We start from the raw sequence: 10291 nt of genomic DNA, 5'->3' as shown, positions 1-10291 counted from the left end.
CTTTCAGCATCGCTTGATATGTCGGTCGATCAGGATACACCTGCGACTTCAGGTAACCCCAAAGCCAATAATTGCACGGCCTGAGGTCTGACGACCTGGGAGACCAAGCATGTCGAAAGTGGCGGCTGAGCACACGATCATCACCAAACAATGCGTGGAAGAGATCTTTCACGCGTCTAGCAATAATATTTTTTTTTTTTTTTTTTTGGTTCTAATAAAACCCCATGTCATTCCAAGCATGTGTGTCAATTTTTACCTCTCTCTCTACATGTTTCCGTGGTTTATTAAGTTTTCGAATTTATACTGACTTTTTGACCTCCCCGTATACTTGTACTTACCTGCTGTATTACACAACACTTCTTTAGATGTGAAAACAATCACATATCCGTGTTTGATGTCTCAACATGTCTTGAAAAGGTCAAAGTAAATGAAAAATTATTGCTCTTATAAGCAGACATGCCATCTCTTAATTAACATACGTATGTCGCAGCAAATGTTCAAACTGACCGCCGTTTTCACTGCGCCCCTACTTCCTATTCTCAGATTCCTTCGTTTAATGCTTTTGGTCAAAGTGTTTTTCCATGCCCTATAAAACAGCCTTAGCACATGCGGTCCAATGTAGTTAAGAGCGGCAAAAAAGGAACATTAACACCAGGCCTATGGAACACAAGAGCAATTGTCTTTTGGGAAGTACGGGTAAATCGTCAGTAGCATATCGTGTGTTCTGCATTTAAATATCCACAACATTCGTTTTTCTGACGCCATGGTTTAATTAAGGTCCACTTATTACTATTATATAATGTACAGAGGCGCCACAGAATGTCAGAAGCACAGAAACAGTTTTTTTAATAGAAAAGAAGGACGACTGGAGTTACTCATGTTGTAAAACCTTGGTTCTAAACAGATCAAACAGCGACAATTCCTCTCCACTACAAGCTCCGTAGCATACGCCGGCGCGACTCCGCCAAGTGGTGCACCGGTTTCATGACGGCACGAACCGAAAGTTGCGTGGACACGTGTCAGCTACCAGAGCGTGTTTGAGCCTGTATTGATATCTGAGTCTTTACAGGCTCTGATAAAGCCTCCACCACTGAGAGACGAAACTTTTCGCCAAGAATTATGTCATTAACCATTACATAATAACCATAAAAACAGAATTCACCAAAGACAGAAATACCGGACGTGAAAACTTGCCTTGTATGATATGTCGATAACGTGATGGAGGAAGCCTCAGATACCGAATTTTTACAAAGACCTTTCTAATAGTCATTCTGCACAGCAAAGGTGTAGTTATGTTGCAGGAAAATATGTAATGTAGTCGCAATACGCAAGGTGACTGAGTGCCAAGTGTGTGGTGATTGGATTTGTAGATACCACTACCTTTCCATTGCTGTGTGTGGTAGACTTGGCACGTGTGAAGCTGATTACCGTCCTTTGGATCTTCCAATACAGGCAGACACCAGGGTTCACAAGGTGTTAAGTAGTTTAAATTTAGATACCAACTGGAAGACTGTGGGAACATAAATAATATGGTACAAAAGTGAGGGACCATATCAGCCCATTCTGACCAACCGGCGTTGGTTTCGCAGGGAAAGTCAGATGTTAATGTAACTTACATTCAACTTTGCGCAGTGTGTGTCACAACACTTTATAGCTGTTGTTACTAGCGAGGTGTCCCTTTCCTTATCCAGTGAATCCTAGTGCTACTAAGGTTTCAAGATCAAGTTCTACCAGGAGTCATACATGTCAATTACAAACATTATTGACTATGTTGTATGGACTGAGACTGTTAAATTAAACAGAAAAATACAGAAGAACAAAAATTGTTAACAGCGAAACTGAGCAACATTCACAAATAGTTTAATCAGTTCGTGTTGTCATTAAATGAATGCTTAAACTGGAATAATCTTTATGGCTCAGTTTGATAATAACATGTATCCTAATCAGGTTTCTGTTTGCTAACTTTCTATTATGCAAACTCTTTGGTTTCATACTCTGCTGTAAAAATGTAAATTCTTTGCTACAGAACCACAGCATTATACATCTTTAAACCAACATCTGTAGCCCATCTACCAATTTTTTCATTTAATTATTATCTTTGATAGCTGCTACCTAATCTCTTGGCTATATCAGAGGCTACTGCATTAATTTGTCAATGCTTGCCACTAATAACGGCTATGGAAGGATGCACTGCACCCAATGCTACAGATGTCGCACACAATGAAATCTGTTAAACGACTGCTGCAGATTAAGGTGTATATTAACAATATGTGACAAACGGCACCTTTCTTCCTGTTCTTTTTTTGCCAGTATACATGATGAAAGTTTTACTGTCATTTTGTAACACACTGTATTTAAAATGGATGTGTGTTTGCTCCACATCTCCTCCTAAATTGGTGGATTGATTCCAACCAAACGTGGTACACATACCAGTCATTGTGTGGGGAGAGATACTGTGACGATAAGAACCACTTTCCACTGGGATGGAGATGGTGGTGATAGTGGGGTGCCATAGGACATAGAGGGGGGATGGGTGCTGAAGAGACAGTGAGAGATGAGGAGGAGTTGGGCAAAGAGAGAGGGAGGAGGAGAAGGCCAGAAATGGGGAGAACGAGATGGACAAAGGACGGGGCCAGGAGGAGGTACAGAGACATACACAGGGGAAGGAGAAAACAGAGGTGGAGGAGGTGAACAGAGAGTGGGTCTGGAGATGGTCAGAGAAAGGGGCAGGAGAGGGGAGGAAATGGACAGATGGACAGAGGAACTGGGGAGAAGGAATTAGAAAGATAGAGAGAGGGAGGGAGTAGATCGATAGTGAGAGAAGTGGAGGATATGGGCAGAGAAAGGCTGTGGAGATCGACACAGAAAGGAGGAAGAGATGATGAGCAGTGAGAGGGGAGAGGAGCAGAGGAGATGGACATAAAGATGGTGAGGAGATGGGCATAGAGAAGGCCGTAAAGAGGATGGACATAGCGAGTGGAGGGGGAGAGATAGATAGGTAGAGTGGGAAGGAGCAGATGGACGGAGAGGAGATGATGTACAGAGAGATGGGGAGGAGGAGAAGGACAGAGAGTGGGGGAAAGGAGATGGACATAGGGGCGAGGTGCTGATGGTGAGGGGGGGAAATAGAGATATGAGCAATGTGTGTGACACACGCGTTTTTGGGTGATGCTGGTAAAAACGTAGTCCTTTTATAGATTTGGGAATTATGGGCTGTTTTCTGGGAGTAAGCCACGCCTTTCTACCATAAATTGGATCATTTGATAGTACTTTACAAAAAAAAAATTAAAAAACTGCCTCACCAGTGGAAAAATATGTGTGTGAGGAGGGTCGTGTTTATGACTCCTAGAATATCGATCTAATCAGTATTTTTTTTTTTTTTTTACAAATTGTAGTATTTAACAAAACATTACTTGATTTAACAATTCTGTTACTGTATTCAAACTTGTGAAAAGAACTGTTGACCCCTATTACAGGTAGATTTAAGAACATAGATGAGTTTGTATCTATTCTAATCGTTTTGTCAAAAATAAGTTTAGGGATACTTTAGGATATCGGCGCTTTTTCTCCGATAGTCTGACGAGTACGATTTGTTGCAGCAGTACTCATGAGTGAAGCATCGGTAACTGTTAGTCGGCTACCTTTTGCCCCTATGCTGGGGGCGCGTGACTACGCGGCGTTCGCCAGTGCCGTCCTCTCACGGGGTATCAAAAGGCGTGCAATCGAACAGCTGGTGACGTCACTCAGTCGAATTCCACTACACTGTGATGAGCGAAATAAAGAAGCTGGCTCATCGCTTTTTCCCTCGTAGAGAGGAACGTGGTCTGTGAGAAGCGACATCGTTTTACGTCACAACTTAAATCGTATTTCTTCGGTTTTGGTTCTCATAGAGTATGTGACGCAATTATTAGTTGTTTCAAAGAATCAGAAACTTAAGGATCTTTACTGCGAAAGCAAAGAGAGCTTCACTCCAAGTTTAAACGCAGTGAAAGCCTCTCAGACAAACAGAACCTAAACGTTGTCAAAGTTAGCGTACGGAGGGCTATGCGTGAAGCGTTCAGTGAATTCTAAAGTAAAATTCTATGTACCGACTTGACAGAAAATCCTAGGAAGTTCTGGCCTTACGTTAAATCAGTAAGTGGCTCGAAACAGCATATCCAGACACTCCGGGATGATAATGGCATTGAAACAGAGGATGACATGCGTAAAGCTCAAATACTAAACACCTTTCTCCAAAGCTGTTTCACAGAGGAAGACCGCACTGCAGTTCCTTCTCTAAATACTCACACAAACGGAAAAATGGCTGACATCGAAATAAGTATCCAATGAATAGAAAAGCAACTGGAATCACTCAACAGAGAAATGTCCACTCGACCTGACGGGATACAAATTCGATTCTACACAGAGTACGCGAAAGAAGTTGCCCCGCTTTTAACAGCCGTGTACCGCAAGTCTCTAGAGGAAAGGAATGTACCAAATGATTGGAAAAGAGCACAGGTAGCCCCAGTCTTCAAGAAGGATCGTCGATCAGATGCACAAAACTATAGACCTATATCTCTGACGTCGATCTGTTATAGAATTTTACAACATATTTTTTGCTCGAGTATCATGTCGTTTTTGGAAACCCAGAATCTACTCTGTAGGAATCAACATGGATTCCGGAAACAGCGATCGTGTGAGACCCAATTCGCTTTATTTGTTCATGAGACCCAGAAAATATTAGATACGGGCTCCGAGGTAGATGCTATTTTCCTTGACTTCCGGAAGGCGTGTGATACAGTTCCGCACTGTCGCCTGATAAACAAAGTAAGAGCCTACGGAATATCATATGAGCTGTGTGGCTGGATTGAACAGTTTTTAGCAAACAGAACACAGCATGTTGTTATCAATGGAGAGACGTCTTCAGACGTTAAAGTAACCTCTGGCGTGCCACAGGGGAGTACTATGGGACCATTGCTTTTCACAATATACATTCCTGGAAATTGAAATAAGAACACCGTGAATTCATTGTCCTAGGAAGGGGAAACTTTATTGACACATTCGTGGGGTCAGATACATCACATGATCACACTGACAGAACCACAGTCACATAGACACAGGCAACAGAGCATGCACAATGTCGTCACTAGTACAGTGTATATCCACCTTTCGCAGCAATGCACGCTGCTATTCTCCCATGGAGACGATCGTAGAGATGCTGGATGTAGTCCTGTGGAACGGCTTGCCATGCCATTTCCACCTGGCGCCTCAGTTGGACCAGTGTTCGTGCTGGACGTGCAGACCGCGTGAGACGACGCTTCATCCAGTCCCAAACATGCTCAACGGGGGACAGGTCCGGAGATCTTGCTGGCCAGGGTAGTTGACTTACACCTTCTAGAGCACGTTGGGTGTCACGGGATACATGCGGACGTGCATTGTCCTTTTGGAACATCAAGTTCCCTTGCCGGTCTAGGAATGGTAGAACGATGGGTTCGATGACGGTTTGGATGTACCGTGCACTATTCAGTGTCCCCTCGACGATCACCAGAGGTGTACGGCCAGTGTAGGAGATCGCTCCCCACACCATGATGCCGGGTGTTGGCCCTGTGTGCCTCGGTCGTATGCAGTCCTGATTGTGGCGCTCACCTGTACGGCGCCATACACGCATACGACCATCATTGGCACCAAGGCAGAAGCGACTCTCATCGCTGAAGACGACAAGTCTTCATTCGTCCCTCCACTCACGCCTGTCGCGACACCACTGGAGGCGGGCTGCACGATGTTGGGGCGTGAGCGGAAGACGGCCTAACGGTGTGCGGGACCGTAGCCCAGATTCATGGAGACGGTTGCGAATGGTCCTCGCCGATACCCCAGGAGCAACAGTGTCCCTAATTTGCTGGGAAGTGGCGGTGCGGTCCCCTACGGCGCTGCGTAGGATCCTACGGTCTTGGCGTGCATCCGTGCGTCGCTGCGGTCCGGTCCCAGGTCGACGGGCACGTGCACCTTCCGCCGACCACTGGCTACAACATCGATGTACTGTGGAGACCTCACGCCCCACGTGTCGAGCAATTCGGCGGTACGTCCACCCGGCCTCCCGCTTGCCCACTATACGCCCTCGCTCAAAGTCCGTCAACTGCACATACGGTTCACGTCCACGCTGTTGCGGCATGCTACCAGTGTTAATGACTGCGATGGAGCTCCGTATGCCACGGCAAACTGGCTGACACTGACGGCGGCGGTGCACAAATGCTGCGCAGCTAGCGCCATTCGACGGCCAACACCGCGGTTCCTTGTGTGTCCGCTGTGCCGTGCGTGTGATCGTTGCTTATACAGCCCTCTCGCAGTGTCCGGAGCAAGTATGGTGGGTCTGACACACCGGTGTCAATGTGTTCTTTTTTCCATTTCCAGGAGTGTATATTAATGACCTAGTAGATAGTGTCGGAAGTTCCATGCGGCTTTTCGCGGATGATGCTGTTGTATACAGAGAAGTTGCAGCATTAGAAAATTGTAGCGAAATGCAGGAAGATCTGCAGCGGATAGGCACTTGGTGCAGGGAGTGGCAACTGACCCTTAACGCACACAAATGTAATGTATTGCGAATACATAGAAAGAACGATCCTTTATTGTATGATTATATGATAGCGGAACAAACACTGGTAGAAGTTACTTCTGTAAAATATCTGGGAGTGTGCGTGCGGAACGATTTGAAGTGGAATGATCATATAAAATTTATTGTTGGTAAGGCGGGTACCAGGTTGAGATTCATTGGGAGAGTCCTTAGAAAATGTAGTCCATCAACGAAAAGGCGGCTTACAAAACACATGTTCGACCGATACTTGACTATTGCTCATCAGTGTGGAATCCGTACCAGATCGGGTTGACAGAGGTGATAGAGAAGATCCGAAGAAGAGCAGCGCGTATCGTCATAGGGTTATTTGGTAACCGTGATAGCGTTACGGAGATGTTTAGCAAACTCAAGTGGCAGACTCTGCAAGAGAGGCGCTCTGCGTCGCGGTGTAGCTTGCTCGACAGGTTTCGAGAGGGTGCGTTTCTGGATGAGGTATCGAATATATTGCTTCCCCCTACTTATATCTCCCGAGGAGATCACGAATGTAAAATTAGAGAGATTCGAGCGCGCACGGAGGCTTTCCGGCAGTCGTTCTTCCCGCGATCCATACGCGACTGGAACAGAAAAGGGAGGTAATGAGAGTGGCACGTAAAGTGCCCTCCGCCACACACCGTTGGGTGGCTTGCGGAGTACAAATGTAAATGCAGATCCCTCAAAATGCGAGGTTTTATCTGGCATTTGTTATAATAAAATGACAGGAAACTACATGTATATGTGAAGGCTTTCTGTACCTGATAATGTTTGTAGTTCTATAAGTTGTGTGTTACGAATGTATACCGTTTGAGTGCTATGGCACAATGACGACCTCTAAAAAGCGCGATTTATTGGTACAATTTGCATGTTAAATATCAGATAATGACTTTTTATACCATATACCGAGAGCCAGTTGATATGTGACGGTATAGCGCGGTTGGTCGCGTCGTGAGCTCTCGCGCTCGTTTGCCCACCTCATAGTAAAGTTTTTTCATCTTCTGTTTTCTGAAAGATTCTGGATTTTTCTTATTCATTTAGTAGAAGCGTTACTTCAAAGTCGACGTTCTTTATTACGATTAATGTATTTGCTGCAGTTGTTGTTGCAAAAACCAACGACTGGAATGTCCCCAGTGGCCAGAAATCTTAATGTGACTGCCAGTCTATGCCAGAAAGTATACAAAAATTACATGAAACGTCCTGGCTGATTGATACTGTGTGCTGGACCGAGACTCGAACTCGGGACCTTTGAATTTCGCGGGCAAGTGCTCTACCAAGTGAGCTACCCAAGCACTACTTACGCCCCTTCCTCACAGCTTTACTTCTGCCAATACTTCGTCTCCTACCTTCCAAACTTTACAGAAGCTCACCTGCGAACATTGCTAGTTCTACAAGGTTCGCAGGAGAGCTTCTGTAAAGTTTGCAAGGTAGGAGACGAGATACTGGCAGAAGTAAGGCAGTGAGGACGGGGCGAGAGTCGTGCTTAGTTATCTCAGTTGGAAGAGCACTTGCCCGCGAAGGCAAAGGCTCTGCGTTCGAGTCTCGGTCCGGCACGCAGTTTTAATCTGCCAGGAAGTTTCGTATCAGCGCACCCTCCACTGCAGAGTGAAAACCACATGATGAAAAATTTGCCCGAAGTTTCTGCTATTATGAAACTTTCTGTAAAATACATATGTGAAATGTGTCAGTTTGTGTCTTGCTGGCAAATGAATTTTTCAATGATGACTTCGAAAATACCTCATTTTCCATTAGAATCAAATGTTTACAAAGGCAATGCAATCTCGAGCATACGGATCTCATGCATGCGCAAACTGACATTGAGAGTACACAGGTACTATATTCAATTTAAACCCGAAAATAGGATGAAATTTCAACTGTGTTAACGAATAACGTCTACTAGTACTTACCTGATCGTTGGACAGCGTTACGTAGCATTCCTCTACCACTAAATGCTGTTCAAACCACTGACGAGGCCAGAAGCTTCTTCGCGATTTTCTCCGCTCTTGCTCGACGGTCGCTAACATGACTGCCGCAGCTATCTTACGCGGATCCGTTTTCGTGAAGCAACTGTGTGGTTCGCGAGCAAAATAGACCCGACAACGGTCGCTCGAGAGTGCTCAGAGCGCAAATCTCGTAAGCCATCTCGTCCCGTGTGTCGTCGGCGCTGTCTCTCCTGAGTCCGGATGTTCCGTCCGCGTCCTCGTCAACGCTAGCTGCCTCGCCCCGTGTAAGAACGGTTTTACTCTCGATGGAAACGAGCGATTTATTATCGCGGTTTCCGTGCGTACTTTTGTCGCGCGCTTCAGCAGTGCGTGTGAAACGTCGGAGCCGCATACATCACGGGAATAAACAGATTCATTGCTCACTATGACTGTTACCGATCAGACTTCGATATATTTTCCTTGCACTGTGCTCTGCCACAATTGTCTTTATAGTAATCTGCGAAAAGGTTTCTTCTTACTTGGGCTGATCTGATTCCATTGCCCAGATCAGGTAGGATGCTTCTCAAATACTCTGGCGTTTTTCAGTCACCTTTCTTCTGTGAAATTCTGAATGATCTCTCTCTTTGTAAGACCCTCAAAGCCTCACAAATTTTCTTTACTCTTTTACACCGTGTTGTGTGACATACTATGCATTGAATATGCAGATCACTTAGAGTACATCTCCCACCCAAATACCTGGAAAAAATGAACAGTTGACATTAGAGCTGTGTTTATACCGTTAATCCATCAAACAAGCGTACTTTCAGTCGAAAATACTTACTTTCGTCATCTCTTAATAGTGACACGAACGCTCCTTTATGAAGCAGTGAATTAACCATCGGGTGAGTTCAGAACCTTCTGTTACGTTTCTTATTGCATTCATAAACGACATAAAGAAACACTGCCTACTTTCTTCTGCGTACGCTCATACTAGTTGGCTTCCAGTCCAGTATTGTTGCGGAATGACCACTGCGATGCCGCCGTATGAGCACTACTACGATTTCTACGGCCGCGATCTCGCTGCGAGTGCGCGCAGCTGTTACTCGCTCGTGTGCGTCGAGCGTGGGCTGTACACCACTCCCACAGGTTGCAGAATGCCTGGGCGCCGTGCTCTCCCATCAGTCACCACCACTATACGTTGACCTATGTTCCCATTGCTGTCAACACAGTTAAGGTCTACACCTGGAATGAGTATTGTTATTTTATGTGCAAATGTTATCTATAGGACTCCAGGTCTCGCATACTTTACTGGGTATCCCATATTTTACCCGTACTTTCTTCTGCCTCACGTATTTTCGATAGGTCTCCCATATCTTAAAGATTTTCCCGCATTTCTCCCATGTCACGTATTTGGCGTATTTTATCATGTCTTCTCCCGTGTTTTATAAAGTTTAACTTTTTCATTTATGCTAAAATCTCCTAACCGCTCGAAGATTATCGTTCCCAAATCAACAATCGACATTTCCAGTATATCAAGTTTGAATGCCCTCTTTTTCACGTTGGCAAGTTTGAAGCTTCCGAGACGAAACTTTAGTCTTCTGCTTCGCAGCGTGTCCACGGGCAGTTCGATGTCAGTTGCGTGTGTAGTTTACATTGTATTCGGAAGGCCTGCTTACCTATGGGTAGGTTAAGTGACGACGACGATCCTATGAAGACACGACCAAAAAAGACGGATCACTGTATGCGCACGTATTTGCCCCACTGGGAAAAATCTTATTGTTTGGTGGCATCA

The 10291-nt window shown here is 45.2% G+C and overlaps 1 long non-coding RNA gene across 2 annotated transcripts in view; it reads right to left on the bottom strand.

The window, feature by feature from the left end:
• LOC126273005 (uncharacterized) overlaps positions 1 to 10291 on the bottom strand; it is a 95858-nt gene that overhangs the window by 5907 nt on the left and 79660 nt on the right. The gene's annotated exons all lie outside the window — the stretch shown is intronic.

Source organism: Schistocerca gregaria, chromosome 5 (assembly GCF_023897955.1).
Source record: "Schistocerca gregaria isolate iqSchGreg1 chromosome 5, iqSchGreg1.2, whole genome shotgun sequence".
NCBI classification, from domain to species: domain Eukaryota; kingdom Metazoa; phylum Arthropoda; class Insecta; order Orthoptera; family Acrididae; genus Schistocerca; species Schistocerca gregaria.
Note: the sequence above shows the minus strand (reverse complement) of the source record. Positions and strands in the feature narration are given on the sequence as shown.